We start from the raw sequence: 8,823 nt of genomic DNA on the forward strand, positions 1-8,823 counted from the left end.
TAAACCACAAACTAATTATGACATTTTTTTCAAATCGGGCAACTTGAAAAACTTTTGTATTTCAGAAAAATAAGAGTTTTTTTAAATAAATATCCTTATTTACAATATTGACTATTCAATGGGTAAAATTATTCAAAGTTCCTACTTTAGGGAGTGTCTCACATCTTCGACTGCATATTCCTACCAGACAAACAGAAACAAAAGTAGGACATTGTGATGTTCATGAACATGGGACGTTGTCACAGCATTGCGTTTACATTGCAGGCTGATACACAGGCAGTCGAGTTATAAATAAACATGACCTAATAAATTGTATTTTATTTGATGAAACTCTTTTTATTAATTGATCGTACTCTAGTTGAAGTATTTTATTTGGTTCAAAGGTAAAAGAAAATGTGTGGGAGTTTATGTTTTGGCTTTTAAATGGCAATATGTTACTGCTGGCAAGCAGCTGGAGCAAATAATTGAAAATGCATATAGAATCAATGTGTCTAAAAGCTACTTCAAGTTTTGGTTGTACAATAAAAATTCTAACAAGTTTTTATCGAACGTCCAAAGTCTAACTACACACACATCAATTTTTGAATGAACAATTTTTTTTCGTCCTTATAAACTCTACCAGGAGCTTGACAAACTCATGATCACATCATAATATATGTTTGTCAAATTTTGTTCAATTTAATCAAATTTATTAGGATGGCATAAAAAAGTTCAAAAATTGATGTGTGTGTTACTAGACTTGAGACTTATTCACACAACATATTCCCAAACTTTCATAATAATTTATTGGTCTAGTAGTTTCTCAATCACATATAAACACCCATTTGTCTTTTTCTTTAGGGCTTTTTGTAATATAAATAGAAATACAAATCTCAGTACTCTTTTAAATTATTTTATCACAACATGATTCGTACATTAAATGCCATTTTCAAGTCTGAAACATTCAGATTCATTTTCAAACTTGAAAATGGTATTTAATATCTGAATCATGTTGTGATAAAATAATTTAAAAGGGTACTGAGGTTTGTATTTCAATCTATATTTAAACATTCATTTATATTTTTCATTTTTATATTTTATCCAAGTTGTATTATAATTATTGTGTGATTAAAAAATAAAGTGATAGATTTTATAAATTAAATAGTAAGCACTATTATTCACATTAGTCCAATCATATTTTCTTATGACTCACAATCTATTTCTTGAATATTCCAATGCTGTCTGCTGTACATTATAATTTTTATAACTTTTATAACGGGGAGAAGGTGGAGGAGGAGGAGTAGGTGGAGGGTTGAGGAGGTGATGGAGGAGGTCAAGAAGGAGAAGGAGTAGGAGGAGGAGGAGGAGGAGGCTTGAGTTACTATAATTCATCTCAAGTTTATAAACACTTCAAAGACTTCATATAGAATATTTATATATGGTTTAGTTTATAATAAAGGTTTGTGTTAAAGTTGGTGTCGTGTGAACAGAGGTTTGAGCAAACTTGGCTCAAAGCCTTATTGTAATAAACCACTATCACAATAAACCTCGGTTTAGGACTATGATTTAAAATCCATATGTGATATGAATTTGGATTTAACCTACCACATTGTAATGTATTATTATTTTGAAATTGATCAGCTGACTAGTAGTTCAATGAACAGTAGACCTCGCGCAGTTCAAAACCACAGCCTCTTGTAATACTGTCCATCAGAGTGAATTATGTCCTGTCCTTACGTGTCCGTGTCCGTGTAGTTATATAATAATTATAGTTTTACAATTAAAAAGGAAAACAGAAGAAAATAATAACGAACTTAATTAAATATTCTCAACGATTCAGTATAACTAATAAGATTAGAAGAGAACAGTATTTTAGTTAGATTCAGGTAAGTTTGTGAAGGGGTATAAAAAGGGGTATGAAAAATATGTTTATACAAAGAAATAAGAAACAGTTGAAAGAAGAAAGAGTTGGTAGAGCTCAAAAATAATAATTTAATCATCAATTGAGCAGCATAATTTTTCACAAGATTTTTTTCACCAAGAAGTCTTTTTCTATTGCATGGAACATGGCAATTTTTCAAATTGCTGAAATCTGGCATGAATATTATTATTTAGAATTCCATATAATAAATTAAATGCTCTTAAGCTGCGTTTACACCAAAGTTATTAACAATATCTTGATAACTTAATCCTTATAGATTTCATCAGATTGAACATAACTTATCATAGTTACACATGATGATCATATGAGTTTGTCAAGTTCCGTTCAATCTAATAGAATCTATAAGGATTGAGTTATTAGCATTTTGTTAACAACTTTGGTGTAAACGTGGCTTAAAGGATTTTCTGGTTTTTAAGTCTTGGACTTCAAATGTTGACCTCGAAGTTTCAGTGGAAAAGGATATTGGACAAAATGTTTCATACTTTTTCAAATAAAGATAACACAATAACCTTCCTGAATTTATTAAAAATCAATAAGAAGTCCTGAAGTCGGATAAAGAATATTATTTGCTAGTAGCAGTCACCGTGTCCAACTTAATATCACTGCAAAATTTCATGACCATTGGTCGAACGGTCTAGGAGGAGTATCCCAACAAATAATAACAATTTCATTTATAAGAGCTTTGCTCACCTTCTGCTCGCTCAGAAATTAGAAATGGAAAATAAAAAATTACATGGATAAGGCGGAGCATCTGCAATTCTTAAGGTGCGTACAGATATACGCGCAGCGAACATGAGCAATTCACTTTTAATCAGCTAATAATAATAATAATAATAATAATAATAATAATGTCGAGTTACCTGGCTGGCTCAGGTCTGGTGACAGAGTTTTCAGGTCGCAACTGATCAATTTCAGGGCCTCTGACATGACCTAACGACTGCTTTTTAGGCAGCCTGGACCGATGACTTGACGTGTCCATCCGAAACAGCTGATGCCAAGCTTTTTATATCTGTATCTTTCTGTTTCTGTGAAAATACAGATATAGTCAGCTGATTAAAAGTGAATTGTTCATGTTCGCGGCGCGTATATCTGTACGCACCTTCACAGATATGGCACTTGTGGCAGGTGATGATCTTACCAATGTCAATTTATATTATGAGCTTGATCAAAATTGTTGGAGTGGTTTTTGAGAAAACCGCGGTTTTTTATATAATTTTGATAGAACTTTGAATCGCAACTATTATAAATGCTGAATAAATGCTATATTTTATGTTGAATTCATCTGAATGCAGGTACTGCTGGTGGCGGACATACAGAGATTTTTACAAGTGCATCCTTCTTCTTTCTCCATTCCTCAACATTGTCACCAACTGTCGGCTTTCTTTCTACAAAATTCTTGGGAACCCTTCTATTGAAAATCTTTGAAATAATGTAGACTGTTTCAAATAGAAAAATATTAGCTATGGTACATTAGTATATGGTTGGTTGGATTCAGAGACAGAATTCTTTCAGACGTATGCCCCTTATTAGCTTCTGTGCTCATATTGTTGCTCATATTAGTGCGCCAAAAGTCATCTTTATCGTTGTGGACACTGACGAATTTATTAACCTGCTTGGCCTTCCCCAACACTGTCCACAAGACAACATTGATTAGCATGACCATGCTCGTAGCACGGAGTGCCCTTTCTACTTTTTTGTTTGAAGAGTAGGGTATTCATTTCGGCGCCATTCGCTCTATGTCTGCTTCTCTTTATTCGAGACCATGACATGTGACTTGTATCTTCATTATGGCATTTGTTTTTGACATCTTCACCCATCGACTAGCCGGTCTCACGTCAGCCTATATATATATATTTTTTTTATTATAAAGCCCACTTTCGATATATATATTATGTTTCAACTATTCAGGTTATTAAACCACGTGAAAAAACTCATTCCTGGTGAATTTCTCAATCGATATTATTATGAAGAAAATTTTCTGCAGTCAATATTATATTTCACTCACACTCATTTATAGAAGTACAGATAATTGTAATAATAAGCATATTTTAATACTCTGTTTAGAGGTAGATAATATTCTTCAATGTTGAATAGTCATAATGCTATATTATAATGCTGTAATTAAGCCTATTGAAGAATAGCAAGATTACAGACACTATTGGTCAGTGTGAAGTTAGCAGAACATTTGTCAGAAGTACATTAGAAAACGATAGTTCTGGATGCAGACACAATAGTTCTATAGTTCCTGATAGATATGAGCAATAGTTCCATTGATATAATGGAAAAAAATGATTTTGAAAGAATGCACTGCCAACTTCTAATAAAAATCCTATTCACCTCAGCAGTACACATAGAAACGCTTTCATGACTGTTACAATAGGAGATATGAATGTATAAGAAGCCACTTACATGGCTGGTGGGTTCCAATCTATTAGTCTATACCCTATTATAAGCTAAAATCTTATCTATTATAAGCTAAACTAATGATCTATACAGTTTTCAACCAATTCCATTGATTAATGTGGTCTGTGGCTAGGGTGTGAAGTTGGCCCGGACGAAAATTTGAAAGTTCCAAATTTGATATTTAGAAACCTAAATAAATGTCAAATTTGTCAAAACAAACCTAAACTAACGTTAAACTAACGATCTAGACTATTTTCAACTAATTTTATGAAAATTCCCAGGCTGGTGTGAAGTTGGCCCGGAAAATTTGAAGTTTCCAAAAACTTGGTATTTAGAAACCCAAACAAACGTCAAATTTGTTAAAACAAACCTAAACTAATGCTAAACTAATGATTTATAACACTTTCATTGAGAGGGCTGACATCATCCGGGCCAACTTCGCAGACGTGCTAACTTCTGTTGAGAGCGTACCATGTACTTGTCGAGCGGAAATTATGAGGTAATAAGATGGATGAACGTAATATGATGGCATGATGCGTTATCCTATTGGAATTCATCATATTTTAAAAATAGTTCTTCTCTGGAGGCTGCAAAGGACCTGGCTACTTACAACCATTCCGTCTTCTGGCAGCATCTTAGTTGAGCCCAAATTATGAAAGTTTAATGTGATAGCTGAAGACTTGATTCATAAATTCTCATCACAGTTTCCTTCAATAATTCTTACCTGGGGCAGCAAAGGACCTCATTACCTACATCCTTCTCCTCCGCTGACAGCATGATTTTTGATCCCAAACTATGAAAATGGTATAGAACTGAAGCCCAGAATTGTTTTCATTGATTCACACTTTTTTCCAATCTGGACGTAGGAGACAAATTATGAGAATAGTATAGGAATGGGCTCCATCGAATGAGACCAATATGAAAAATATTCAATATCACTTTATTTATGAATCTATAAAAGATATTAAATACTTCACACAGACACATAAATACATAATGCAGAATTCAAATAAAGTTCAGCATGATAATACAATTCAATAATTTGATAGTAGATGGTAAGGGAAAAAACCACTGGCGTGAGATTACTCGCCAGTGTGAGTAGGAAAAAAATTAAATTTAAAGTTCTCTGAAATATCTTATACTAAACTACGGAACTCTCTTCCTTATTCATATTTTATACAGTGTATACAGGATATAGAACACATTATTCCATGGGAAATCGGATAAGAGAATAAGAAGTAATTTTGTCAATAACTTTACTATAAATAGTTACTATAATGACTCAATTTTTCCATTTTCTAACGTTTTACTTGGAAAAGTGAGTAATTTTCGGTTAAATTTTGCATTTGAGTAAAACATCACGTTCAATAAATGACTCACATCTCTATTCAAACAGTTGAAAATGTTGTCTGGTAGTCTACACTATTTTTAGTTGTAATCCTCGCCTGATAATTTTGAAAGCTTGTAGAACTTCTTGATCTGACGGATTCTTCTCTTCAGATTCGTCACAGTCATCATCATCATCATCATCAGCTCTAAGAATTGAAATGTGTGACAAAAGCAGAAGGATGGGAAAGTCCTGTCTACCTGCCTGTTCTACGAATGACAGGTTTTTGAAATTCTATTTCCAGTAACTTGCATTCAATTTCCAACATGTGTTTCAAACTCTATTCACTGTTTACCATCCTATCTTCTCCCTACCTGAACTTGTCATTATTTTTAGTTTATTGACCTTTCTGCTGAAACTAAACAATTCTGACTGTTGGCTTCTTATTCACACTACATTTTGTATGTTGAAGTGAAGAGAGATAACTTTGTAGTTGAGAGGTCCAAAATTCGTTATAGAAGAAAATAAGGAGCCAAAATTCTGAAATGTCATGGGACAAGGTAAAAATATTTGTTGCTTAGAAGAATTTATTAAGTGGTGGCTTGTTATAGAGAGGCTCGACTGTATAGCAATTTGAATATGGTGTGCTTGTATAAACTGTATAGCAATAGGCCTATATAGATGTAGTAAATAATATATAATAAACAATATATAGGAACATAATTGACCGAGCAAAGTGAGGTCTAAGATTTAAGTCGACGGTTTTGCTTTATGTTTATAATTATGTTCCGCATTTACGGCGAAACGCGGTACCTAATAGATTTTCATGAAATTTGACAGGTACCTTTTTAAGTTGTGGGTCAACGTATATACAAGGCTTTTGGAAATTTTGCATTTCAAGGATAATATAAATGGAATAGGCGCATCCTTCATACACCAATATTAGAGTAAAAATCACACTAGAATATTATTCATCATAGATCAGCTGTCGAGAGGATTATAAATTGCATGCAATGACGCAAGAAATTTAATATATCAATGTAAATTGAAGAAAAACAGCTGTTGTTCGATTAATATCATCGATTAAATCTTTGTTGAATAAATGAATAAACGTAGGATCTCATAGGCCAGCTCAGAAAATTATGAGCTGCATAATCACGTCACCGTGGTTGGGAACCCAACTGAAATTTCGATCCTAGCATAAGTAAAACTGCAGGTCTATCAATTGACCGAGCAAAGTGAGGTCTAAGATTCAAGTCGACGGTTTGGCATTTCTCTTCATGTTTAAATGTTATGTAATTATGTTTAAACGGTGAAACGCGGTAATAGATTTTCATGCAATTTGACAGATATTCCTTTTCAAATTGCGCGTCGATGTATATACAAGGTTTTTGGAAATTTCAAGGATAATATAAAAGGAAAAAGGAGCCTCCTTCGTACGCCAATATATTAGAGTAAATATTAGACTATAGAATTATTCATCATAAATCAGCTGTCGAGTGGATTATAATAAATTGCATGCCATGACGCATATCTCAATGTAGCTTGGGAAAGAAATCAGCAGCTGTGTAGACTATTGATTGCATGCCTCATTGAATGCAATTTTTATGCACTATTGAATGAACTATTGATTGCGTGCAATAACGCATTCAATTAATAACTAAAATACCATAGTATTGGCTCTCAAATTTTCTCTGCTTTGAACTCGGGCTGTCCTGTTGCCAGTATGTCTTGAAGGAGATTAGCTTTTGATTTTAGCATTTTTGATACACCAACCCGAACAGCCATTAGCCGTTTTCACACCGATATCTTGCCGACACGACACGACAGGATAGAATTTACTCTGATGGACAGTATATGAGGAGGCTGTAGTTTATAAAACTGCGCGAGGTCTACTGTTCACAGAACTACTAGTATTATACTTCGGTCAAACCAAGTCTACACATATAATAACATAACATAATATATGTTAACATAATAAGTTCTTGTTGATCGTTGCTCATGCTTGAGAATATTAGCAATTTTTGTAAATTCGATTGATCGATCCAGCGCATGTGCATTGCTTCAAAGTATTAGCAATTATTTTAAGTTTAGGTTTCTCTGAACCACGCAGCGTTATTGTGGGTTCTGTCACCGTGATACGCGAAAATCACGCGTGTGTGATAAAAAAGTGGGTGTTTTCTCTGACAGCAACCTCGCAGCGCGCGATTATATTTTCAGTCATAGGCAACATAGATGTCCAACATGTTGCTGTAGCTAATGATCTATTAATGAATTTTGTAAATGAAAACCCATTGAACTTTTTATTGACTGGGGATAAGAAGGGTTTTCTATAATTGTGATTACCAGGCATCTGTTTGATAAAGATACCAAGTTTAGGGAATATTTTAGGCTTTCAATACATTTTGTTTTATGAGGTACTGTTCTGTGAATAGTAGACCTCGCGCAGTTATAAACCACGGCCTCCTCTAATATTGTCCATCAGAGTAAATTCTGTCCTGTGCTGTTGTGTCAGTGGCATATCCAGGGGGGATATGAGGATGTATCCCCCCCCCCCAGCGAAATGAGACCTACATTTATTTCGTGGCCCATTCAGCAACTACTTAGTTAGCTTTCTTTATATTGTATGAGTCGAACAAATATCTAGGAGATGAAAGAATAGCACAATGATAATTATGAAATTATAAGCTAGACAGTGAATGGTCTAGTATATATTATATGGACTGAGATAGCATGAAAATAAAAAGATAGCACTTTAAAGTGAGTCAATTTTGTTACTTTTCACCATCTATTATTTTGAAGAAATTCAATGTAGCTTATATTTTTTCAGAGTTGATCATAGTTTATTGAGTTTCAAGTATGTGGTTGAGAAGACAAGTATGGCCACCTATAGTAGTTCATATCCTTAAACAATGCACCAGCAGCTTCTTCTACCCTTAAAATTTCCCGGTTATGATAAATGGGGGTAGCCTAATTTCCATCGTTAACAGGGGAGATACATCCCTGAATATTTGGGAAAATTGTTTATTCCTCTCCCCTAGAAAAAATTCAAGTTTAAGAACTGAAGTAAAAATTATGAAAAATTGATCAAAACAGTTAATGAAAAGTATCTAATTATGATTTTGGTATTATTTATGCTTACTTTCTGTTTCATTATTTTGTACTTTTGTTT

Source organism: Nilaparvata lugens, chromosome 3, assembly GCF_014356525.2.
Source record: "Nilaparvata lugens isolate BPH chromosome 3, ASM1435652v1, whole genome shotgun sequence".
Taxonomy (NCBI): Eukaryota; Metazoa; Arthropoda; class Insecta; order Hemiptera; family Delphacidae; genus Nilaparvata; species Nilaparvata lugens.